This window comes from Giraffa tippelskirchi, chromosome 12 (assembly GCF_054371585.1).
Source record: "Giraffa tippelskirchi isolate mGirTip1 chromosome 12, T2T-mGirTip1v1.2.pri, whole genome shotgun sequence".
In the NCBI taxonomy this organism is placed as follows: Eukaryota; Metazoa; Chordata; class Mammalia; order Artiodactyla; family Giraffidae; genus Giraffa; species Giraffa tippelskirchi.
In genome coordinates, this window is record NC_137286.1 from 106,015,305 (window position 1) to 106,042,833 (window position 27,529).

The following is a 27,529-nucleotide window of genomic DNA, read 5'->3' on the forward strand; positions in this document are numbered from 1 at the left end:
TGGACTACAACTGTCTTTGGAAACTAACTGTGTCATAAACTACTGATAAAACCTCCTGATTGATGCTTGCTTGTCCCCAGGCACTTACTGGACACTGCTGCTTTTGGAGGCTGGCCCCCAACAGGAGGGTACCAGTGACACAGCGCCCCACCACCACCTACAGGACGCACCCAGCACACACCCGGCCACATCCTGCCTCCCAAGCCTCCAACCTGTCCCTCACCGGACAGATGCTTTGGTCTCAACACTCATCCCTAACTCAGAAAGCCCTCCCCTGGCTGGTCCTGGCCATGTTCTGGAGCCTCTGGCCCTCCATGTCCCCACAATCATCACAATCTTCACCTCATGTTCACTGTCTGCACCCCCATAATCCACCCTCTGCTCTGTCCAGCCTATGAGCCCCAGAGCCACCTGTGCCAGGCACCTGCCCAGCACATCACAGGTGTTCACCTGATCACTGAAGGAGATGGTTTACACACTCTGGGCAGGACGCCCCCCTGAAAACGAGCAGTCGGAATTGACCATGGAAGCAGGCAGAGTGGTCATTTCAGATGAGAGGCATGGAAAGGTCTCCCAGACTCCAACCTGTTAAAACCTTGCTTTGGGGAGAAGGGGGTAGGAATACAAAGCCCACTTGTGGGAGAATAATTAAGTGTACAGGAGTGGTGACATGTATGCATTATGACTGGACTCCCTAAGTAGGTATCTTGAAAAAACAGAATGCAAAGTCAGGGGAAGTCCTCCCCACAACTGTGCTCTCCTTCAGGGCACTCAATCCTCTAAAATACAGTCAAAACCTGGTCCTGAGAGCAGTGCTGCCAGAGAAACTAGAGACATGTCACTACCTGGAAGCCACCGTCCTTGCTTTCTTCTGCCACAGCTTACTGGAACCAATATAGAAGCCCAGGTTGAATCTCTGCTTTGAAAAATAATTTGAGTAGTGTAAAAGACTTTCTTCCAAATCTCTTGTTTCCTGATACAATTCAATGGCATTGTTCACTCTGAAACAAAAACTGACAAATTCAGCCTTAAGAACCTACCTAACCTGTGCATCTAAAAAAATATTGAAACTCAAATATTTCAGGCTTAAAAAGTATCCTTTTAGGCATATGGTGAAGCACATGGGGCCACAGACCATGAGAGCAGCTGTTGTTGGCCAGAACGTTCCCCTCTCCTTTCTCCATGGCCACAGTCAGGAGAGAAGGGACCAGCTCTCCGCGATTTTCAGCGTGCACAGGGACTGTGAATTCCACAAGTTTCCAGACCCCGCCCACCGCATCCCACTTCGGCCAGAGAGGGTCGTTAATATTAACCAACTAATGCTCCAACTTCCATCATGTGAGGGAAAGACATTACTTGTTGCCCAAACAGCCACATACCAAATGGATGAATTCACGGTGACTCTTAGAAACAGCACTTGGAGAAATTTCCATGGCTGAGCACAGACTGCACTGTCACCCCTGCCAGACTCCAAGGACACAGCACCACGCTCACCACCGGGGCACCAGAAGGACAGCTGGACCCGCTTCCCCGCTTCCCCACTTCCCCGGGGGACTGGACGTCCACTCAGGATGCCCTCTGCACCCTAGCAATGCCAGGCTACGTAGTAATAGATCTTCCTCACAGATACTTCTCCCCAAGTGTCAAAGTGTACAGAAAGGTTATTCACCTTTTCACTGTTACTTATTCCATAATTATCTGTTATGATGTTTCTTACTGCATTGTTACTTATTCTGTTGTTGCTATGATGTTACTTATTTTGTAACAAGCAGCACACCCCACCCCCACCCCACGGGTGCTGTGTGGCTCAGAAGCCAGCCTTCCTGGGCTCACATGATGAAAGATTTTTTTTTTTTTTTTGGTCTCTTGGTTTCTCTAAAAAAAAAAAGAAAGAAAAAAAATTAATTAAGGAAGAGAATTGGTCTTTGGCCTTCTAATTTACACATCTTAGATTCCCACCCAAGCTGTCAGCCTTGGAGAAGACAGCCAGTGAATCCTGCAAATCTGATACACTGCAGACTGATCCAACAGAGCACTTTGCAGTCCTGGGCGATATTGCGCAAGGCCAAGTAAGCAACGATCGTCTCTGTCGAGATCCTGGTTAAATGGCCCAAATGTCTCCAGCCTCAGTTTCCGCACCCACTCAAGATAATCAGCCTTCTTCAGGAATTTCTGTGAGTATTTAAAGCATGACACACAGAAGATACCTTACACCCATCACTCCCTTCCCCTCAGCTTCTCAAAAGAACTCCCACCTAGGAGTCAAGAAGATTCCGAGAATTCCCTACAAACCTCACAACCTAAATGCAAGACGAGTGAATGCTTTTATACTCACTTTAAATATTTATAAATTCATTCGGATTCTATTAATTCACATGCTGTGATCATTTCATCAAGGACCTTCCTTAGGAAAAGAAACTTGCTTCATGACTAAGACAAATTACAGTGCCAAGAATATCAAACATAGAATATTTGTAAACCCCAGAGTGTTTTTCTATACCCTGACACAGTTCAGAAACTCAGCTCCCACATGCTGGTTGTCAGTCCCTCTTATCAACCACTGGTGTAGGTGACGACAGGGAGCGCTGGGTTAATGAGCAGAAGCCAGGATAAGTGCAGAGCAGCAGAAATTCATTTTTGCAACAACATTTTTAATTGAATATTTAATAACTTGGTCTTATTTTCTCTCTGAGGACTCCAAATACAGGCTCACACAGACAGCTCAGCCTCCGAGGGAAGGACAAAGAGGCCAAGAGCCACCCTTTCACCCAGACCAGCACTGCTCATGTCCAGTCTCCCGGCAGCTGGGAGCTGATGCTGACATGCCCTCCACGCTCCACCTGGATGCAAATTTGCATGTCACCTTCCCCAATCCTTGACCTACTTGTGCAGCCAGATTATTGCCTTAAACTGTTTACCCGAGATGTGTTTTGACATGCATTTTTCTCTTCGGCAAAACCTTCTGTGATTTATGGGAAACTAAAATCATGTGTTTCTCGTTAGTTTACACTTTAAAACACCAAAAATGTTATTTTGTAGAGCTATTTCAATGTCCACGGAGTTTTTCAAAAACTTTTTTCTTGGAAACAGAGGTCAACATCTTGCCCAGGGAAACAACCCCCAGATCCTAAGGACCAGGTTTGGCTCCAGACCTCCAAGTCTTTGGATCTGCAGAAGGCATTCTGTCCAGCAAAGAAATGCCACCAGCAGAAGAGTCCCAGAGTCTGCTCACTGTACCGTGAGAGCAAGTCTACCATTCCCTCCAGGGTGCCCAAAGAGTTTACGTACATCCTCCTGGGGGACCCTGGGATGGGAGTCATTTTGCTCACAAAACCAGTAATGTAGAGTCCATTTTCCCACTCAAATGCAGCATCTTTTGAGCACTGCCAGACAGCGCTCGAAAAGATGTACTTGAAGAGATGCCTGTTCTGTTTCAAAACTTTAAACCTAATTACAAACTGTCTTCACTTAAGAGTGTTCTGAGGTTCCTATCTAATTCAAATTGGGGGCATTATTGTGAAACCAGGGAAGATCTGAAGACAAAAAAGTGTGCTCCTCAGAGCTGTCTAGCCTGCACCCCTGCCTTCCCTCCTCCTCTCCTCTACAGCCCCGTCTCCTCCCAGCTGTCACTCACTGACCTGCCCTGGCCCATCTCCAGCAGCATGACCAAGTCTCCCTAAGTCTGAAGGAGGCCATCCCTACCCCGGGAGACGGCCCTGTACCACAGGCTCTAACAGTGGGTGAACTTGGCTGCCTCTACTTTAATGCACACTGTGGATACTTTTGCACCATTTGGATCAACTAATGGCCTGTTACACACTTGGGAGTTATTCATTTCTAAATACAGATTCATTTTAGATACATAATGTGTGGTAGGTTATGAGATGCATCTTAGCATGTTATAGAAGAATGCTCATCTCTTTTCAAAAGCAATTATCTAACAAAATTACTACTATTAGCTGTATATGGAAGTTGTTATAAAATCATGATTTATTTCTTTTATGAACGCACCAGAACTCCTAGAGCGTCCTTCAGGGAAGCCACAGGAAGCACCGAAGGTGGCCATAAAAAGCAAAGACACAGAAAGGCTGCCTCGAATGAGGCAGGAGACCAAAGAGGAAACAAGGAGCAACCCCATCTAAGAATGTCCTGCCAGCTCAGAAGCTCCAAGCATCCACCGGGTGTCAACTTACCATTAATGACACTTTTAGAACTGTGCCGTGAAACCAACCCAGGGAAGCATTGTCACCACGAGAGTTCACTTATTTATACCCTGTCCTCTCATAGAGGCAGCCATACCTGATCTCATATGTAAGGATTTCCGATGGAGAGTGTTGATTAAAGGTCGCCATGGCGACCACACATTTGTGTCTCCATGGTGACACTCACAAACGGGAAAGACCCTTAACTTTAATTTTATTTAAAGTTCCAAAAGATGTTTTCTCCTCAGACTGCATAATATAACAAGGCTAAGGGGATCTGGCTCTCTACTGCACTTGTTCTTGGGAAAGCAAAGGGAGAAGAAGGTAAAGGGGAGGGAGAGGTGAGAACTCTTTAGAACAGATACAATGTGGATTCGTGTTTCTTTCCTGGAAAACAAATCAATGGCCTTTGATAAAGAATAATAACAGTGTCCAATAATTAAGCATCTCCTCTTTTATAGCTGTTTTCCTACTGAATCTTAATGGCAGATGTCTGTCCTACTTTACAGATAAGAAGACTGAGAAGCAGGGAACGGGTTGGCCTAAGGGTGTACCGCTGGGAAAGGACGGGCCTAGGGAAAGACAAAGCTTTCTGACCCCAAAACTCCTACCGCTCACTCAAGGGTCTGAGCCAAGCTGCCACTCACTCAGCTCAACTGAGATGGGAAGAGCCCCGATGAGAAGCAAACTAAGTCCTGAACCTCAGCACCTGCTCTCCAGACAGAAATTCAGGGAGACTCCATCAATCATACCATTGCAGGGAGATGTAGGCAAATGAACAAAAATTGAGAGGAAAATAAAAATGGTATTGCTCTCAGAATACCCAGCAGGCCAAGAAGGTGACTAGAAGGTGACATGACAGTGACATATAAGACAGAAAAGCCTAGAACTCTTGGGCGGGGCGAAAAGCCTCTTCAACTTTGTAGACCAGGTGTATGCAGAGAAAGTGAAAACAAAGTTCCTTGAGATAAAACCCAATTTTTCATTAACTTTATGTTTAAAGTATAGCTGCATCTGTACTAAATCACTTCAGTCCTGTGCAACTCTGTGTGACCCCACAGACTGTACCCTCCAGGTACCTCTCTATGGCAATTCCCAAGGCAAGGATACTGGAGTGGGTTGCTATTCCCTCCTCCAGGGGATTTCCCAACCCAGAGATCAAACCTGTGTCTCTTACCTCTCCTTACATCTCCTGTAATGGCAGGGAGGTTCTTTACCACTGAGCCACTTGGGAACCCCCAAAGTATAGCTTTTTACCCCAAATGTCCTTCGCTGTTCAGTGGTAGCCTTGAGGAGCCTCTTTAATCCCTCTGGGTGGAGGGCTGAGCTGAGTCCAAGGGCCCTGCTCTGTCCCCATCTCCAGGAGGGTGGTCAGGCTCATCCAGGAAAGCCCTTCTGATCTGAGCATCTCCGTGTGACCACTGAATACATCACCTCAGAGCCCTGATGTCCTGCTCATGGTCCTGCTCATCTGGTCCCTTCTGACCTTTTCCGTGCTCAAGCCTCTCCCCCAATCAGCCTTCATCGAGAGGGATATGTCCCCTCAAGACTTTCCATCTAGGGAACAATACCTGATGTATGTTCTATCCGACATACTCTGCAAGCTTCCTATTTTCTTAGAACATATTCATGTAAAAAGAAGGACATCTGGAGAACATGTTCCCATGTTTTCATAATACAAACTTTCACTCTGCAAATCCATCTACTGCATAAACAACCCTCAGGCGAAAAGCAGAAGCAACAAGGAAATGACCAGTCCCCCTTCCTCACTGCCCCCACTCCCCTGACTGTAAGGTCACCTATTTTCTGGCCTCTGTAATGGGGCCAAGGAAATGTGGACAGTAAACAGGAAGAGGGTGCTGTGCATGCGGGCAGCCCCCAGAACAACGGCTGAGCAGAAGTGACAGAGTGTGGCCGGGGTGGAGGGGACAGCCCGGGGGGGGAGGCTCTGTGGTCAGCAGGGGGAGTGAATACACTGCTGACTCAGTTTTAAAGGTTACTTTTCAGTAACAAGTATTAATGTAACCAACACTGTGAAGAGCACGTTGCTGCTCTCCTCAAAGCCGGTGAGGCTGTGAGCTAGTCTGAAACACGGTGTATCGAGGCCCCAGAGAAGCAGAACAAACAGGAATACAGATACAGACACAGATACACATGATATAATACTCAAGAGACAAGGGTGGGCTGCTAACCAGGACTGCTTGGAACTCTGGAGGGTCAACACCCGCCGAGAGGGTCGCAGCCAGAGATCAGCTCCCCAGGGGAGAGCACGGCACACCTGGGAAGCTGTGCCCATTGTACACCCAGAAAACCGAGCGGCTGGGTTGGGGGAAGGGAAAAAGGTGCAGCCCCCGACCGCGCTAGCCAAAAACCTTGTCAACGGCGTTGCTCGGACCTGGGAAGGGCACAAAACCCAGGCTCAACCAAGTCTGCGCCTTTGTTAAGTACCCGGGAACCAGAACCTGAGCAGCTTAGACCTGGGAAATACAGGGAACCCCAGGGGCGCTTCAGACAGTTCCCAGCAGTGCAACTTAGAGCCTGAACAGTGTAGACTGGGAAAGCACATACACCGTGAGCGGGGCAAACCCAGAGTGGCCGAAACATTGTGAGCACACGCCAGTGAGATTTGTTTGCAGTGTTCCTCCCTCCCCACAGCATGACTGAACAAGTGAGACTAAAAAAAAAATTAAAAAGTGACCACCACCGCCCCCCTTGTGTCAGGGTGGAAATTAGACACTGAAGAGACCAGCAAACAGAAGAAGCTAGAAGAAACAGAAGGAAATCACTTTGGAAGTGACAGATGCAACAGATTAAAACCCTGTAATTAGCACCGACTACATAGGAAGGGGCCTAGAGACCTTGAGAAGTACAAGCTGGACCAAGGAACTATCTAAAAATGAACTGACCCCACGCAGTCCATAACAGCTCCAGAGAAAGTCTGAGATATATTTTTACTAGTTTCATTTTTTAAATTTTTAAAACTTTTTAAATTATTTTTTTGTTAATTTTTGTTAATTTTATTTTCTTATTTTATTTTTATTTTTAAGTCCCCTATTACTCCTTCAATTTTTATTTTTATAACCTTGCAAAAAAAAAAAGACCCTATTTTTATTTTTTATTTTTTTAAATTTTTTAATTTTTTTTTCTTTACGACATTATTTTTTAAAGTAAACTTCATATATATATATTTTATAATTTTTGTGACTTTGGTGGGGGTTTTTTCGGTTTTTTTTCTTTTTTCTTTTTTCTTCTTTTCTCTTTTTTTAATATGGTATTTTTGAGAACCTAACCTCTACTCTAGATTTTTAATCTTTGCTTTTTAGTATTTGTTATCAACTTTGTATCTTCAAGAACCCAATCTTCAGCACCCATTTTTACTTGGGAACGAGATCACTGGCTTGATTGCTCTCTCCCCCTTTTAGCTCTCCTTTTTCTCCACCAAATCGCCTCCATCTCCCCACTCCCCCTTTTCTTCTCTACCCAACTCTGTGAATCTCTTTGTGTGTTCCGGGCTGTGGAGAACAATTAGAGAACAGATTACTGGCTGGATCTGTCTCTCCTCTTTTGAGTCCCCCTTTTCTCCTCCAGGCCACCTCTGTCTCCTTCCTCCCTCTTCTCTTCCCTGTGTAACTCCATGAATACCTCTGAGAGATCCAGACGGTGGAGAGCACATAGGGAAGTGATTACTGGCTAGCTTGCTCTCTCCCCTTTTTATTCCCCTCTTCTCCTCCTGGCCACCTCTATCTCCCTCCTCCCTCTTCTCTTCTCCATGTAACTCTCTGTACCTCTCCAGGTGTCCCTCACTGCGGAGAAACTTTTCATCATTAACCTAGATGTTTTATCATCAGTGCTGTATAGATGGAGAAGTCTTGAGGCTACTGTAAGAATAAGACTGAAAACCAGAGACAGGAGACTTAAGTCCAAATCTTGAGAACACCAGAGAACTCCTGAATCCAGGAAGCATTAAACGAGAGGAACTCATCAAATGCCTCCATACCTACACTGAAACCAAGCACCACCCAAGGGCCAACAAGTCCCAGAGTAAGATATACCATGCAAATTCTCCAGCAACACAAGAACATAACCCTGAACTTCAACATACAGGCTGTTCAAAGTCACACCAAACCCACTGACATCTCAAAACTCATTACTGGACACTTCATTGCACTCCAGAGAAAAGAAATCCAGCTCCACCCACCAGGGCACCGACACAAGCTTCCCCAACCAGGAAACCTTGACAAGCCACCTGCCTAACCCCACCCACAGTGAGGAACCTCCACAATAAAGAGGAACCACAAACTGCCAGAAAACAGGCCACCCCAAACACAGCAATATAAACAGGATGAAAAGGCAGAGAAATACCCAGCAGGTAAAGGAACAGGATAAATGCCCTCCAAATCAGACAAAAGAGGAAGAGATAGGGAATCTACCTGATAAAGAATTCCAAATAATGATAGTGAAAATGATCCAAAATCTGGAAAACAAATTGGAATTACAGATAAATAACCTGGAGACAAGGATGGAGAAGATGCAAGAAAGGTTTAACAAGTACTTAGAAGAAATAAAAAAGAGTAATTATATAATGAATAATGCAATAAATGAGATCAAAAACACTCTGGAGGGAACCAACAGTAGAATAATGGAGGCAGAAGATAGGATAAGTGAGATAGAAGATAGAATGATAGAAATAAATGAAACAGAGAGGAAAAAAGAAAAAATAATTAAAAGAAATGAGGAAAACCTCAGAGACCTCTGGGACTATGTTAAATGCACCAACATACGAATCATAGGAGTCCCAGAAGAAGAAGACAAAAAGAAAGACCATGAGAAAATACTCAAGGAGATAACAGTTGAAAACTTCCCTAAAGTGAGGAAGGAAATAATCACCCAAGTCCAAGAAACCCAGAGAGTCCCAAACAGGATAAACCCAAGACAAAACACCCCAAGACACATAATAATCAAATTAGCAAAGATCAAACACTAAGAACAAATATTAAAAGCAGCAAGGGAAAAACAACAAATAACACACAAGGGGATCCCCACAAGGATAACAGCTGATCTTTCAATAGAAACTCTTCAGACCAGAAGGGACTGGCAGGACATACTTAAAGTGATGAAAGAAAATAATCTACAGCCCAGATTACTGTATCCTGCAAGAATCTCATTCAAATGCGAAGGAGAAATCAAAAGCTTTACAGACAAGCAAAAGCTCAGAGAATTCAGCACCACCAAACCAGCTCTCCAACAAATGCTAAAGGATCTTCTCTAGACAGGAAACACAGAAAGGGTGTATAATCTCGAACCCAAAACAATAAAGTAAATGGCAACAGGATCATACTTATCAATAATTACCTTAAATGTAAATGGGTTGAATGCCCCAACCAAAAGACAAAGACTGGCTGAATGGATACAAAAACAAGACCCCTATATATGTTTTCTACAAGACACCCACCTCAAAACAAGGGACACATACAGACTGAAAGTGAAGGGCTGGAAAAAGATATTTCACGCAAATAGAGACAAAGAAAGCAGGAGTAGCAATACTCATATCAGAAAAAATAGACTTCAAAACAAAGGCAGTGAAAAGAGACAAAGATGGACACTACCTAATGATCAAAGGATCAATCCAAGAAGAAGATATAACAATTATAAATATATATGCACCCAACATAGGAGCACCACAATATGTAAGGCAAATGCTAACAAATATGAAAGGGGAAATTAACAATAACACAATAATAGTGGGAGACTTTAATACCCCACTCACATCTATGGGCAGATCAACTAAACAGAAAATTAACAAGGAAACACAACCTTTAAATGATACAATAGACCAGTTAGACTTAATTGGTATCTATAGGACATCTCACACCAAAACAATGAATTTCAACTTTTTCTCAAGCGCACATGGAACCTTCTCCAGAAGAGATCACATCCTGGGCCATAAATCTAGTCTTGGTAAATTCAAAAAAATTGAAGTCATTCCAAGCATCTTTTCTGACCACAATGCAGTAAGATTAGATGTCAATTACAGGAAAAAAACAATTAAAAACTCCAACATATGGAGGCTGAACAACACACTGCTGAATGACCAACAAATCACAGAAGAAATCAAAAAAGAAATCAAAATATGCATAGAAACGAACAAAAATGAAAACACAACAATCCAAAACCTATGGGACATGGTAAAAGCAGTGCTAAGGGGAAGATTCATAGCAATACAGGCTCACCTCAAGAAACAAGAAAAAAGCCAAATAAATAACCTAACTCTACACCTAAAGCAACTAGAAAAAAGAAATGAAGATCTCCAGGGTTAGTAGAAGAAAAGAAATCTTAAAAATTAGGGCAGAAATAAATGCAAAAGAAACAAAAGAGACCACAGCAAAAATCAACAAAGCCAAAAGCTGGTTCTTTGAGAAGATAAATAAAATTGACAAGCCATTAGCCAGACTCATCAAGAAACAAAAGGAGAAAAATCAAATCAACAAAATTAGAAATGAAAATGGAGAGATCACAACAGACAACACAGAAATACAAAGGATCATAAGAGACTGTTATCAGCAACTATATGCAAATAAAATGGACAACTTGGAAGAAATGGACAAATTCTTAGAAAAGTACGACTTCCCAAAACTGAACCAGGAAGAAATAGAAAATCTCAACAGACCCATCACAAGTGCAGAAATTGAAACTGTAATCAGAAATCTTCCAGCAAACAAAAGCCCAGGACCAGACGGCTTCACAGCTGAATTCTACCAAAAATTCAGAGAAGGGCTAACACCTATCATACTCAAACTCTTCCAGAAAATTGCAGAGGAAAGTAAACTTCCAAACACATTCTATGAGGCCACCATCACCCTAATACCAAAACCTGACGAAGATGCTACAAAAAAAGAAAACTACAGGCCAATATCACTGATGAACATAGATGCAAAAATCCTTAACAAAATCCTAGCAAACAGAATCCAACAACATATCAAAAAGATCATACATCATGACCAAGTGAGCTTTATCCCAGGGATGCAAGGATTCTTCAATATCCACAAATCAATCAATGTAATACACCACATAAACAAATTGAAAAATAAAAACCAAATGATTATTTCAACAGATGCAGAGAAAGCCTTTGACAAAATTCAACATCCATTTATGACAAAAACCCTCCAAAAAGCAGGAATAGAAGGAACATACCTCATCATAATAAAAGCTATATATGACAAACCCACGGCAAACATTATCCTAAATGGGGAAAAACTGAAAGCATTTCCCCTAAAATCAGGAACAAGACAAGGGTGCCCACTCTCACCACTACTATTCAACACAGTTTTGGAAGTCTTGGCCACAGCAATCAGAGCGGAAAAAGAAATAAAAGGAATCCAGATTGGAAAAGAAGAAGTAAAACTGTCACTATTTGCAGATGACATGATCCTCTACATAGAAAACCCTAAAGACTCCACCCGAAAATTACTAGAGCTAATCAATGAATATAGTAAAGTTTCAGGATATAAAATTAACACACAGAAATCCCTTGCATTCCTATACACCAACAACGAGAAAACAGAAAGAGAAATTAAGGAAACAATTCCATTCACTGTCGCAACGAAAAGAATAAAATACTTAGGAATATATCTACCTAAAGAAACAAAAGACCTATATATAGAAAACTATAAAACACTGGTGAAAGAAATCAAAGAGGACACAAATAGATGGAGAAATACACCGTGTTCATGGATCGGAAGAATCAATATAGTGAAGATGAGTATACTACCCAAAGCAATCTATAGATTCAATGCAATCTCTATCAAGCTTCCAACGGTATTCTTCAGAGAACTAGAACAAATAATTTCACAATTTGTATGGAAATACAAAAAACCTCGAATAGCCAAAGCAATCTTGAGAAAGAAGAATGGAACTGGAGGAATCAACCTGCCTGACTTCAGGCTCTACTACAAAGCCACAGCCATCAAGACAGTATGGTACTGGCACAAGGACAGAAATATAGATCAATGGAACAAAATAGAAAGCCAAGAGATAAATCCACGCACCTACGGACACCTTATCTTTGACAAAGGAGGCAAGAATATACAATGGAGAAAAGACAATCTCTTTAACAAGTGGTGCTGGGAAAACTGGTCAACCCTTGTAAAAGAATGAAACTAGAACACTTTCTAACACCATACACAAAAATAAACTCAAAAGGGATTAAAGATCTAAATGTAAGACCAGAAACTATAAAACTCCTAAAGGAAAACATAGGCAAAACACTCTCTGACATAAACCACAGCAGGATCCTCTATGACCCACCTCCCAGAATATTGGAAATAAAAGCAAAAATAAACAAATGGGACCTAATTAAACTTAAAAGCTTTTGCACAACAAAGGAAACTATAAGCAAGGTGAAAAGACAGCCCTCAGAATGGGAGAAAATAATAGCAAATGAAGCAACGGACAAACAATTAATCTCAAAAATATACAAGCAACTCCTGCAGCTCAATTCCAGAAAAATAAATGACCCAATTAAAAAGTGGGCCAAAGAACTAAACAGACACTTCTCCAAAGAAGACATACAGATGGCTAAAAAACACATGAAAAGATGCTCAACATCACTCATTATCAGAGAAATGCAAATCAAAACCACAATGTGGTACCATTTCACAACCGTCAGAATGGCTGCTATCCAAAAGACTACAAGCAATAAATGCTGGAGAGGGTGTAGAGAAAAGGGAACCCTCTTACACTGTTGGTGGGAATGCAAACTAGTACAGCCACTATGGAGAACAGTGTGGAGATTCCTCAAAAAACTGGAAATAGAACTGCCATATGACCCAGCAATCCCACTGCTGGGCATACACACTGAGGAAACCAGACTTGAAAGAGACACGTGTACCCCGATATTCATCACAGCACTGTTTATAATAGCCAGGACATGGAAGCAGCCTAGATGCCCATCAGCAGATGAATGGATAAGGAAGCTGTGGTACATATACACAATGGAATATTACTCAGCCATTAAAAATAATACATTCGAATCAGTTCTAATGAGGTGGATGAAACTGGGGCCTATTATACAGAGTGAAGTAAGCCAGAAATAAAAACACCAATACAGTATACTAACACATATATATGGTATTTAGTCAATCGGTAAAGATAACCCTGTATGCGAGACATCAAAAGAGACACAGATAAATAGAACAGTATTATGGACTCTATGGGAGAGGGCGAGGGCGGGATGATATGGGAGAATGGCATGGAAGTATGTACATTATCATATGTGAAATGAATCGCCAGTCCAGGTTCAATGCATGATACAGGGTGCTTGGGGCTGGTGCACCGGGAAGACCCAGAGGGATGGGATGGGGAGGGAAGTGGAAGGGGAGGGAATTGGAAGGGGGGTTCTGGAAGGAGAAAACATGTACACCCATGGTGGATTCATGTCAATGTATGGCAAAACAAATACAAAAAAAAAAAGAGGGATAGACAAGGAAGGGGGTGGTTTCAAGAACTGGCTTTTGTAGTCATGCATTCACGGGACAAGCCTGGAGTCTGCAGGGCAGCCCACAGCTCCCGTGAGGGGTGATGCTCTGGTCCGGGGCCCACGGCCCTTCTTCTCCAGGAAACCTCAGCATTTGCTCTTCAGGCCTTCAACTGGTGGATGAGGCCGTCCACATCGTCAAGCATAATCTTCACTTAAAGGCAATTAAAGCCAAAAACGTCAGCCACATCTGCAGATTACCTGGACTAGGATTGTTTTTTGTTTATTTTTTATTTTATATTAGAATGTAGCTGATAAGCAATGTTGTGCTAGTTTCAGGTGTACACCAGAGTGACTCAGTTATACACGTACATGTATTTATTCTTTTTCAACTTCTTTGCCCGACCAACCTGGGCACCACAGTCCAGCCAAGTTGATATAGACCCAACCATTGCACAGGAAGAAAAACGGTTTTCTTTAAAAGGAAAGTGCCCGAGATGGCAGGATGTCCCTGGGGACAAGGGAAGCAGCAGAGCAGGTGCGGGGAGACGTGGGGCTGAGGGGGGTGATCCGCCACAACCAGTCCAGGGGTCTCCCTCGTAAAGGTCAGAGACAGGAAGCTACCAGCATCCAGGAGGTCAGCAGGCGTTTTGAGTGCATTTAATGGACAGTCATTTCAAATGGCCAAACAAAGCATCACCAAAGGAAAGCAGTGACCCCCTTGCGGGTTCCCACTGCCTATGACTCTCAGTCAAAACTAAGACCTTCAAGCCAAACAGTTTCCTATGCTCCATGACAATGTAGTGGCCTCTAATTTCTCCATCTCTTTCACTTTTTACCACAGTGAACAAGCCTCGAGCGCCCCAGGAGCTTGTTTGGTGCAACTGTCAAGGCTGAGAAGTTCGCTGGGAAGATGGGTGGGTGGGAGCAGGCCTGGGAAGATGCACACAAACACATTAACACCTTAAAAACCCTTCTGCAGCAAACTTCATTCAGTTTGGGGCGAATTGAAATAGACGTGACTGAAATACACAAATTCCTAAGAGAAGTGCAGCATCACAGTAAGAATGCCTTTATTATCCAAAATTAGCTGCAAAAATCCCTTCAGAGACTTGACAGAGAGGTGAAAAAGAGATTTCTCACAGCATCACAGAACAGGAAAACCCCAGGATAAGAATATTCATACAATACAACTCTGTTTCATAACAGTCACACAGGCTTTTAATACCCAGCAATTACAGCAAAGAAGAAGAATTAAAATTGCTGCAGGAAGTGAGGACGAAACACTGGAGAGAATACACAAACAGTGAAAGAGAAAAAGGAACTCTGGTTAAAGTCTTAGGAATCCCAGAGTCAGGAGGGCGACATGAGGAGGGCAGCTTGTGCAGGACCCGTCTTTGCCCTCAGCTCACTCCCTGCCCCACAGGGCCTTAAGTGACCAGGCTGCAGAGCGGGCTCTGAGAGCAACCACGGTCCCTGCCTTCAAACCTCTTGTCATCAAGCCAACGTCCTCTTTTTTCTGAGCAATCTTGTAGTTTGTATGGAGTATTCTATCCTCCCCAGAAAACTGAGTGATTAAAAAAAACAAAACTGGCAGGAATGACGTCTATGCAGCCTGACATCAGTCAACTGACCCTGCCGTGTCATGTCCTAAGCAGCACACACTTGGGGAGGCCAGTCCTGCTCATCGTGGGTTTTCCACTGGATTCTCCTCAAGACCCCAGGGTGCAACAGGCAGCAGACACTGGGGCAGCCCGTGGGGATGGGAGAGAAAGGACGTCCACACAGCTGAGGACCGCAGATGGCTGGCATGCCAGCAGGCGACGCGGATGTGCACACAGAGGTGCCACAAGGGCACGGGAGCCCAGGGGAGGAAGGGAACACCTGACTGACAGCCAGGAGGTTCTCCTGGGGAGAGGAGGGGTAAACCCACCTCAACTGGGGTCTATGACGTGCGCTGATGTTGAGCTGCGGGCACTTATGCTGGGACTTAAAGGGGAGCTGAGCTTCAGGCAGAAAAAGAGCATGTTCCAGGCAAAAGGGCAGGGCAAACAAAGGCACAGACAGGGAAGGTGGGGCAGGCAGGATGTCAGCTCCACCTCAGGAGGACCCAGGGGTTTGTCCCTCAGCCTCCATTAGCCTCAGTGTCCAGCTCATAGACAGCAGATCGGGTCAGGACACATCACGTCAAATGAAGAGGACTCAAGGAGAAGTTCACACACTGCCCGACATCCAGCTAGGCTATGTGCTTGCTTAAAAAATTAACAAAGATAAAAAATAAACCACATGACAACCTAACGGGTCTTTTAATTAGCTGAATTAGACTCCTCTGGCTCAACTTCATTTCCCCCACTCAATATCCAATGGGCCCGCTGTTCTCCAGGTGTGACATTCAGACCAAGTGCCCCGTGGACGTCACCGCGGTTCATGTTTCCAGATTCACAGCCGCCTCCCCTAGGGCCCCACCATGAGGCTAGTGCACAGATGTCCCAACACGGCCTCCAGACGCTGAGAAGTACTCGCTGTCACCATTGTCTGCTGGGCAGCCAGGAAAGAGGCGCAGAGATGCTGTGGTGCCTGCTGACCACTGGGCTCTCCCTGGAGGTAAAGATCTCTCTCCTGAAAAGTACTGACATGCTCCAGCAGAAACCTCTGCGAGGTGTGAACGAGGTCTCTGAGAGCTGAGATGCCTCCCAGGCTGGTGTCCAGACCTACACTTAGGAGGCTACCCCAGGGAGGAGCTACGGTTCAGCAGGCATAAATCACCATGTAGCTGCTGCAGGAATAACATAACAAGTGCTACAGGCATGTGCTGGCAGTCTCACCAATTCCTTCATCTTACACATGACTTCTGCAGTATTTTCCCCAAACCTGGGTGAAAAAAAACAAACTTCACTAAATGCTCTATCTACATGATTGAATAAAGGTGGATATCAGTCAGCCTGTAAGCGTGTTTTAAAATAATAAGAAGGTAAGAGACCTGATGACCTGAAGAATACAGAGTAGTCTAAAGCCATTTTTTAATTTAAAATTTTTACACTTGTTGCTGATTAAGAACAACAGTAAAAGCTCCTCTGATCCAACCCAAAGGCAACCACGTGCTCATCCTCTCTGAGCTCGGTTAACAGGCTGTTTGTGTGTGAACCATGTCCCTGCAGGAGGAGTTGCCTACATAAAGACAGACAGATACACAGACACAGAGTTGGGGATTTTGTAAACTATAGTTTCCTGTGTAAATCTGCACTGATTTTCCTCTGACTATACGATGAGAGGTGTGATGAGGATGGATGGTGTCCTTGGCATATGCAGATGCCACAGGCAGTTTGAGGACGAGATGGTTGGATGGCATCACCGACTCGATGGACATGAGTTTGAGTAAGCTCCGGGAGATGGTGAAGGGAGGCCTGGCGTGCTGCAGTTCATGGGGTTGCAAAGAGCTAGACACGACTGAGCAACTGAACAACAACAACAGCAAATCTTCCTCAAAACATATAGACAGTGTCCTCCTCCTTCAAGACCTCACTTAAAGGACAGTAAAGTAATGAAGGGTTGATAAACCAACAATGATGCACAGAAGGAGGGGGTGAGAGGTAGGTGAACTTAAAGGAGTGAGAAGCTACAGAGAGGAACTGACAATATAGGACATTGGGAGCCATGGTTACAGGGCCCTCAGGAGGGCCATCCGCCAGGTCGACCCCAGAGACTTGGTATACCAGGGTATCAGAGCCATGAAGGACAGCACCAAGGAAACAGTGCAACCAAACCAGAAAAGCAGAGGCAGAGGAGAGAGCTCTAGGCAGGAAAATGAGGAAATAACTGAAAGCTATTATATTGTAGGAAGGTACTGATTCCACATACGTTGATTTCCAACCAGGTAAATACCTCCAAGCAAAAAAAAAAAAAAATCTAGAACTTTACCCTAAAACATCTGACCACTACAGAGGAAAGAACTAATCATTCTAGTATACAGAAGTCCCCAGTAAAACATACTGTCACATCTAACATCCTAATCAAACCCCATCAATTCACAAACACCATTGGTTTTTAGCACCTCACTTCTAAATAAAAAGGTCAGCCAAGGATCACCAACATAAAAGCCTTCATCTTGGAAAAAAAGGCCAGGATAAACAGGAAAAAATACAGTGCAGTATTCAGGAATAATTTGAATGCTCCAATGTGTATAATCATTATAAATGGTATCATATTCACAAAGCAAAGACAATGCAGTAAGTAGAAAAATTAGAGAAAGATGAAACTTAGAGCCTAAAACACATGATAAATTAATAAAAAGAGTGGAAGATACATTAGGAAAACCTCCCCCAAATGAGAACTTCGTCTCCTAAGGAGACAAATCTCTATTATCTATTGAGATAACAAACAAGAAGTAATATAGAGAATTAGTCCAAGAGGTCTAAGATCCAACCAATAGAACTTTGGAAAAGAGAATGGGGAAAAACAAAGGGGACAAAATTATCACTGTATTCAAGAGACTTTTCCAAAGATTAAAAGATACAATCTCCAGGTTTAAAATGCCCCCACATGCATAGAGTAATAATAGGTGAGAAAGGACCTACACCTGTAGTACGCCTAGGTACAACATTGTGAAATTCAGAATACCAAGAATGGGAGGACATTGTCTTCAGGAAGAAAAATCAACCACAGTGTAGAACAAAAGGCATCGGACAGCCTCCTTGTCAATAACAGCAGATGCCAGTGACAATAAGAGAGCCTCTCCAAACTCGGAGTTTCTTTCTACCTAGAGCTCTTTTCATAACTGCAAACTGAGACCAAGAATAAATTGTCAATATCTTCAGAAATGAAAGAAAGGAATCTTCAGAAATTTCTTCCTGCACTCACTACACCAAAAAGGTATTCGAGGAGGGGCTGGCGCATTCAAAGGATCAACCAAGGATAAAATCTCAGGATCTAGGAGGCAGTAAAACTAAACCAGGGAAGCAATGAAAGAAAGTCCCAGGACGCCAACCCAGCAGCAGGCCTGGAGTGATGTCCAGATGGAGGAGGGAGACCCTTTGTCTGGGGCTGGGGAGGTCTCTGGAGACAATTAGATTGAACATATGATTAGACAGACTGGGCAAAGTTGGTTACAGCTGAGAATGTAATAAAGCAAAAGGCCAAGACAAAAGCAAAAGCAATTATAAACTCTAGGAAAAGCAAAAGGATGTACAAGAAAGAAAACCTTTGGCTCTGCAATGAATATTTGCATAGTCACAACAATAAATTATATATCATTTTCCTATTTAAATATTTAACCCATAGAGATGAATGGATGAGATATTTATGGTTTCAGAACAAAATTAAAATGTTATGACTCTTGATATTTTAAAAGTAAGAAAAGAAATGACAGAAGTTAAGAGAAGAAGGAGAGCCGAAGGTAAGGAAGCAGTGTCAGGATGTGCCACCCTTAGAGCCCCCCAGAACTCCCCTCACCACCAGAAGGGCCCCACACGCGGGGTAACATGCTTTGTCATCATTGTGATATTCATAACACTTTTTAAACAAGGGGCTCTGCGACTTGTCCTGGGGCTGAGTGCAAAGTTAGAAGCTGACAAACTCCCTGTACTTAACGCAGCAAGAAATCAAGCTCTAACTTATGCTCCTTAGAGCAACAAAGTAACCTAGTAAGAAAGGGACTCAAAACGTGGATGACTATCTCCAGATACTGGGAGAAATGTTGATGAGGATGTGTAAATCCTCAACTACCCCATCAAAAGGAGAAATAACAGTGTAAATCAACATTTAAGGACTGACAATAACAAAAGAAACAGCTGAAAGAGATAAAATAGTTGAGCCTGAGTAAAGGGATGAAGGATGAAGAAGGGTGAATCCAGAGACCACTGCTTCTTTTTGTAGTTCTCAGTGTGATCTCGAAGAAGGCGATGGCACCCCACTCCAGTACTCTTGCCTGGAAAATCCCATGGATGGAGGAGCCTGGTAGGCTGCAGTCCATAGGGTCGGGAAGAGTCGGACACGACTGAGTGACTTCACTTTCACTTTTATGCATTGGAGAAGGAAATGGCAACCCACTCCAGTGTTCTTGCCTGGAGTATCCCAGGGATGGGGGAGCCTGGTAGGCTGCCGTCTATGGGGTCGCACAGAGTCGGACACGACTGAAGCGACTTAGCAGCAGCAGCAGCAGCAGCAGTGTGATCTACCAGGGGAGAACTAATAGATTCAAGGGATTCGATCTGATAGACAGAGTGCCTGAAGAACTATGGATGGAGGTTTGTGACACTGTATAGGAGGCGGTGACCAAGACCATCCCCAAGAAAAAGAAATGCAAAAAGGCAAAATGGTTGTCTGAGAAGGCCTTACAAATAGCTGAGAAAAGAAGTGAAGTGAAAGGCAAAGGAGAACAGGAAAGATAAATCCATCTGAATGCAGAATTCCAAAGAATAGCAAGGAGAGATAAGAAAGCCTTCCTCAGTGATCAATGAAAGAAAGAGAGGAAAACAATAGAATGGGCAAGACTAGAGATCTCCCCAAGAAAAGCAGAGATACCAAGGGAACATTTCACGCAAAGCTGGGCACAATAAAGGACAGAAACGGTATGGACCTAACAGAAGCAGAAGATATTAAGAAGAGATGGCACAAACACACAGAAGAACTAAACAAAACAGATTTTCATGACCCAGATAACCACGATGGTGTGATCACTCACCTAGAGCCAGACATCCTGGAATGTGAAGTCAAGTGGGCCTTAGGAAGCATCACTATGAACAAAGCTAGTGGAGGTGATGGAATTCCAGCTGAGCTATTTCAAATTCTAAAAGAGGATGCTGTGAAAGTGCTGCACTCAATATGCCAGCACAACTGGAAAACTCAGTAGTGACCACAGGACTGGAAAAGGTCAGTTTTCATGCCAATCCCAAAGAAAGGTAATGCCAAAGAATGTTCAAACTACCGCACAATTGTACTCATCTCACACACTAGCAAAGTAATGCTCAAAATTCTCCAAGCTATGCTTCAACGGTACATGAACCAAGAACTTTTGGATTTTCAATATGGATTTAGAAAAGGCAGAGAAATTAGAGATCAAATTGCCAACATCTGTTGGATCACAGAAAAAGCAACAGAGTTCCAGAAAAACATCTATTTCTGCTTTATTGACAATGGCAAAGCCTTTACTGTGTGGATCACAACAAACTGCAGAAAATTCTTCAAGAGAATTTGATTTGGAATACCAGATCACCTTACCTGCCACCTGAGAAATCAGTATACAGGTCAAGAAGCAACAGTAAGAACCAGACACGGAACAATGGAATGGGTCCAAATTGGGAAAGGAGTATGTCAAGGCTGTATATTGTCACCCTGCTAATTTAACTTATATGCAGAGTACATCAATCAAAATGCTGGGCCAGATGAAGCACAAGCTAGAATCAATATTTCCAGGAGAAATATCAATAACTTCAGATATGCAGATGACACCACCCTTATGGCAGAAAGTGAAGAGGAACTAAAGAGCCTCTTGATGAAGGTGAGAGAGTGAAAAAGCTGGCTTAAAACCCAACATTCAAAGAACAAAGATTATGGCATCCGATCCCATCACTTCGTAGCAAGTAGATGGGGAAACAATAGAAACTTTATTTTCTTGGGCTCCAAAATCACTGCAGATGGTGACTGCAGTCGTGAAATTAAAAGATGCTTGCTCCTTGGAAGAAAAGCTTTGACAAACCTAGACAGCATATTAAAAAGCAGAGACATTACTTTGCCAACAAAGTTCTGTCTAGTCAAAGCTATGGTTTTTCCAGTAGTCATGTATGGATGCGAGAGTTGGACTATAAAGAAAGCTGAGTGCCGAAGAATTGATGCTTTTGAACTATGGTGTTGGAAAAGACTCTTGAGAGTTCCTTGGACAGCAAGAAGATACAACCAGTCCATCCTAAAGGAAATCAGTCCTGAATATTCATTGGAAGGACTGATGCTAAAGCTGAAGCTCCAATACTTTGGCTACCTGATGCAAAGAACTCACTCATTTGAAAAGACCCTGATGCTGGGAAAGATAGAAAGCAGCAGAAGGGGATGACAGAGGATGAGATGGTTGCATGGCATCACTGACTCGATGGACATGAGTTTGAGTAAGCTCCGGAAGTTGGTGATGGACAGGGAGGCCTGGCGTGCTGCAATCCATGGAGTCGCAAAGAGTCGAACACGACTGAGTGACTGAACTGAACTGAACTGAATGTGATCTACTTTTTTAACCTTCTACATATATTACTTTCATTTTTAAATCAACTTTTAAAGGATAATTTTAAAATCATTATACAGCAAAGATACATTCTATAAATGTATTCTAAAAACTAGTTAAATAAAGCAACTAATTCACATTTCTAATTTATCTAATACAAATGTTATATGATTTATATTTTACAACAGGAAATGGCAAGCTCAGAACATGTATGACATAGTTTCTGCCCTCTAGACATTCACTCATGTTGTAAATCATTTTGTCCCAGACAAGGTCAAGGCTATCCAGAGAAAGAAGAAATTATCAAAGCCAAGTGGCTTACAATGCTCATGTTTGCTTTAAGGGGGCAGTTTGACACCCTTCCCTCATTTTTTTTAACCATGACACTGATTTCGAAAGCTAGGCATTTGCAAATACCAACACAATTTTCAGCAAATGGTCCCTATTTTGGTTAAGGACAAAAGAAGCGGAATACTCTTCATGGAAAAATAGCTACTTAGTTATTAGTGTTCTAAATAAAACAGGGCAGCAGGAGCTTTGAGAAAGCCAGCCGACCCATCAACAGCTTTCCTCCTGCCTAATGCAAACATGAGTACTTCATTTTCAACAAGGCTGGATGAATGATCTTTCACAAGTAGGTTACAACAGCTGTTGTTGTTCAGTCCCTAAATCATGTCCAACTCTTTTTGACCCCATGCACTGCAGCACACCAGGCTTCCTTGTCATTCACTATCTCCCAGAGTTTGCTCAAATTCATGTCTAATGAGTTGGTGATGCCATCTGACTATATTATTCTTTGTTGTCCCCTTCTCCTGGCCTCAATCTTTCCCAGCATCAGGGTCTTGCCCAATGAGTCAGCTCTTCACATCAGGTGGCCAAAGTACTAGAGCTTCAGCTTTAGCATCAGTCCTTCCAATGAATATTCGGGTCGATTTCCTTTAGAATTGACTGACTCGATCTCCTTGCAGTCCAAGGGACTCCCAGGAGTCTTCTCCAACACCACAGTTCAAAAGCATCAATTCTTTGATGCTCAGCCTTCCTTATGACATAGACACAAAGTACGAACGCTAAGCGTTTGGTAAGGTGCTAACGCCCATGTCATGAACGGAAGTTGCAGTGGGTCCTGCACTGTCATCCCTGCCTTAATGGCAGGACAACTCAGGCAACAGCCACACCCCTGCTACCAGATAAAGTCATTCCACAGTCCAACCAAGTCTTAAAGGCTCAATTTCCCCTTCCCAGCACAAGTTTTGTTTTCTTTTTAAAGGACAAGGAAACCCTAGCATGAGAGCAACAACTGAGGCATAAATCCAAATTTGGCATTTCCTGGGTCTTACTTAGTTACAGTATCTTCATAAACTGTCTAAATGCGAAGATGATCAAATTCCCTTAATATGAAAGTGTTGTTACCAATCACATGACAATCTCTCAAAGCTGCTGTAACCGAGTTGCCTTCACCTCACAATGACTGAGGAAGGAGGGGCTGCAGGTGAGGGCAGGGGGAAGTGAGGAGCACAGCCCCACAGCCAAGTGCGTGTGGCTCTGGTGGCCGCCGGAGGGTCAAGGTCCTCTGAGCACTCAGTGCAGGGACTCTTTGAGGAAGACAAAGCCCATGCGAGGAAGAAACCCATCCTGTCCCACCAAAATGATGGTGTTTCCTGGGGAAAGAAGGGTCTGTCCCTCAAGCAGCGGTCAGCAAGAAGTGGACCACGACCTAAGAGGGAGAACACCTGAGCGATGCCCACCTCCAGGTGCCCACAGTCTGTGGTGGGAAACACAAGGCAAACATAAAAGGTGGAGAACAGGGGCAGGCGGGGTCTTCTCAGGTGCTGCTGGCGGGAGAGAGGGCGCAGAAGCAAGGGGAGCGGAAAGAACAAAGCACAGGAGGATGACAGGATGAAGTGAGGACACAGCAGAGGCCATCACTGCCTGTCTGGGGCCGGGCAGTCCGGCCGCAGGGCACAGAGGCAGGCGGGCTCCAGAGGGACCCACAAAGCATCAGGAACAGAGGACATGCATGGATACGTGGGTGTGACTCTCCCGCCCGCCTCCACCCCAAACTGTGGCAGTATTAGCAACTTTTTAAACTTTTCATCTTGAAATAATCTATGAGATGCAAAAAACTTCCATACACTCTTTATTCAGATTCACAAGTTTAACGCTTTGTCATCCCTTTTCTATTATATATAACACGTTTTATGTATTTCGTATATAATATATAATCGCATTCTTTCTGAACCTTTTGAGGGTTAGCTGACAATCTCCTGCTTCTTCACTCCCAAATCCTTCATCATGCATTTTTTCAAAGGCAAGAACATTCTCCTGCATGATAATAAACAATCAACATTCAGAAAAGTGAACTTTGATTTGGATTACCTCCGTATCAGATTACACCCAGCATCCCAACAATGTCTTTCCTATCCGTTTTACCTGATCCAGAACTCACGCGTGGCACACAGTGGTCCTGTCTCCTGAATCTAATTTATTCTAGAACACTTCTTCCACCTCCCTGGTCTTCTGTGATACTAGTACCTCTGCAGACTTCAGGCCAGTCGCCCCTGGATTCGAATTGGATGCAGGTTACGCATCTGGGCAGAGATGCTCGGTAGGAGGCATCATGGCAGGACCTGCATGCCAGTGAGCCCCGTGATCCGTGACGGAAGCTTTGATTCCTTCATTGTTAAATCCCCAGGTTTCTTCACTACAGAACTGTCATTTTTACCCTGTGATTAACACTATGGGGAAGACCTTGAGACAATATAAATATCCCATTTCCCCCAGACTGTCAACCGACGGTCTCAGCATCCATGACTGATGCCAACCTGAACAGACCTTACTCTGATGGTACACAGTGGGGATTTTCTAACTCTGTTCTTCGTGCATTCATCAGATGACATTCTGCTGTAAAGAGAAGCTTTCCTTTATTCTCTGTTTACCTACTTATTAGCCCCATGAACCTAGGGGTTCCTACATGATTCAGTGACTCACAGCCCATTCCTGTCCTCATCTATTCTGCCACTCAGGTGACCCCCTTGCCTGCAGGGAGAGCCCCTGGCCTGTCCATGATCCTGTGGGCTGTTCTATCCCATAAGAGCACTTCTTCACCTTCTGACTTACTGAGACAAGTCAGACTCATCTTGGACTTTCTCCTCCCAGCCCTGAGATTAGCCCTTCCTCCAAGGAGTGTTGGTTTATTTAGTGGGGCATAATATTTAGAAACGAAGCTCTAAACACACATGTCCTCCGGTGTTAGCAACTTCTTAAAGGGAAGCATTCAAGTCAGTCTGGGGAGGCAGTGAGCCTTGCAGAAGGAATTTCTAACTGTTTGTATGATGTTTAAAGCATGTTTTAGCAAGTCCACAAGAGCTGTGACCCACACTGTCCGTTTTATTTTCAGATGAATGTTATCGTGGAGGCTATAGTGTGGCTATTGACCTGAAACCCCAGGTATTGTCTGATGCATGAGCACCTCCAGTCCAGCTGCATGGCTACTTCCTTGACCACTTGTGAAGCCTCTGTATTTGTCAAGAAGAGTAAACTAACCCAAATTGGCTCTTCCTGTACATCGACTTTTTGGCAAGGACACAGTAACCCAACCAGGGTGGTTGCATTTATCCTGTAACAAGCACTCATGTAAGCTCGGGATCCACCAGAAGCTGTGAGACTCAGGCGTCTGGAGGCACCGTCCCCTCTCGATGACCGAGCCTGCTGTCTGAGCAAATGGTCCATGTCCTCTGAAGACTTCTCCCAGCGCCTCACAGAGGCTTTCCCATCCCTTCTCTGTCAGCCTCCAAGTCCAGCTGCATTCTACCTCCTGCTTTCATTGGCTGAACCTCACCACATAAACCTAAATGTTTGGCGACATGTTATTCTAGACTACCACAGTAAAATTAATTTGGGGGAAATAAACGAAATAAGTAAAACCTCACGGGAGGAGTTTACTACTGTTCCATGCCAGTTTCAAAGCTGAAAGTGGAAGGATTAGCCCAAATTTCAGCAGCTAGGTGGCATGAAAAAAAGAAAATATTTATTCTACACAGAGAATTTTTTAAGCATTGTAAAAATTTTGCTTCAATAAATTGTATCTTGTGCCACTTTATTTCTAAAATTCTTCACTCAATCGAGGGCAGGAAAAGACACTGCAGAGAGGTTTTCAATGGAAAATGGTCAGAATAAAACCCCTTCTCAAATACCCCTGCCTGTTAACTAAATAGAAACTAGAACACATATTCTCAGCTTGTAATAAGACAAAACATTTTTCTGTGTTATATCCATAAAAAGGTTTTCGACCAATATGTTAATAATTTTTATCATTGAATGATGAAATTATTTTCATATTCTCGTATCTTTTGCTGTTAAGTTTTCTTCAATGTATATGTATAACCTTTGCCAGAGACTCAAAAGATAATAATAAACAGGAGTTTACAAACAGCAGAAAAAGAGAAGTACCAGTGCCAACAGGGTTAGAAACCTCACAGGAGACACTGCCAGCATGGTGGTGAGGAAAACGGCATTTAATTTCACTCGGTAAGATGTTCCACAGCTGAATTTAAGCAATTACAAAGATGTAAAATTTCTTTGGACAGTAACTCCGGAAAACTCATCAGTTTTTCACTTACCAGAGTTTTCTGCCAATTCTCAGAAGAAAAGGTTTAGTTGTGAAAGACTGCTTTACCGTGCTGAACCCTAAGACGACATCCACTTCCTGTGGACTCTGGAGACCTGAGTCTCCCTTTGCATGGAGGGTGGGCGGGACCCAGAGCATCAGGGAGAGGCCGCCAACGAAGGGCAGAGCACCCCAGATGGTCCTCTGTGCTGCCCTATTTCAGTACACCAAGGAGACACATTCATTCAACGAACATTTTCTCAAGACCCGCCACGTGCCAGGAGTTCGGCTGAGCACCAGTAACACAAAAATCAACAAAATATGGTCCCTGTCTTCCTCAAAAGTTCAGGACACTGTAAAGCAATTATCCTTCAATTAAAAAATAAATACATTTAATAAAAAAAATTTTTTTAAGTTCAGGACAAGGAAAACAGTCTACTGAAAGTGGAGAAGGCTTTCTGAGTGGAAGTTCTAATAAAGAGAAAGACAGTGAATAAGAAAGGAGCAGGAGGGAGGCGGGCGGGAGTGAGGGGGATGTCTACCCAGGCAATGCTCAGCTCCTAAGCACTCTGATAAGCCAACTACTTTAGCCCAAAGCTCTTCAAAGCAGAGAGAAAGCATACTTCTTTGCCTTAATCACTTCTAATATCAAACCACTACTGCCACCCTAATCTCTCCGGTTACCATACCACGTGAAGCGCTTCCTACAACCTCAGAGCTGAGTGCTCCAGACTGAGAGACAGCACCTCGGCAGGAACCTGTGGTGGCACCCCGGTTCTGATCATGTGTGAGGAGGGGGACGGTAGAGAGGGTCAGGGTCTACTGACCCCCGGTGCCATCTAGGGGCCTGGCCAGCAGAGTGAAAGGCGTCTGCAGCAGAAATGTGGGCGTTCTGCCCCATGTGCTCAGCATTGACCCTTTCCTACAGGCTAGCCAGACTCCCCAGCTGCCAATCCACAGTCCTGCCAGAAGGAGGACATTGTCCCTCTCCACCCTTGCTGGGGAGTTTGCCCTTCCCAGGAGCGGCCCTCTCAACCAACATC

The 27,529-nt window shown here is 43.8% G+C and overlaps 2 long non-coding RNA genes across 4 annotated transcripts in view; one reads left to right on the top strand and one right to left on the bottom strand.

The window, feature by feature from the left end:
- The window catches only part of LOC145529185 (uncharacterized), a 162,099-nt gene extending 157,766 nt beyond the window's left edge, over nucleotides 1–4,333 (bottom strand). The window contains exons 1-3 of one of the 3 annotated variants that reach the window (XR_014070994.1): nucleotides 4,300–4,333; nucleotides 1,670–1,875; nucleotides 846–1,001 (exon numbers count right to left, since the gene is read on the bottom strand). This is a non-coding gene — a long non-coding RNA (uncharacterized LOC145529185). The other 2 variants (XR_014070993.1, XR_014070992.1) reach the window with 2 other exon arrangements.
- On the top strand, nucleotides 1,639–3,469 carry LOC145529187 (uncharacterized). Its single transcript, XR_014070996.1, has 2 exons — nucleotides 1,639–2,174; nucleotides 2,694–3,469. It is a non-coding gene; the product is annotated as an uncharacterized LOC145529187 (long non-coding RNA).
- Nucleotides 4,334–27,529: the final 23,196 nt, after the last annotated feature.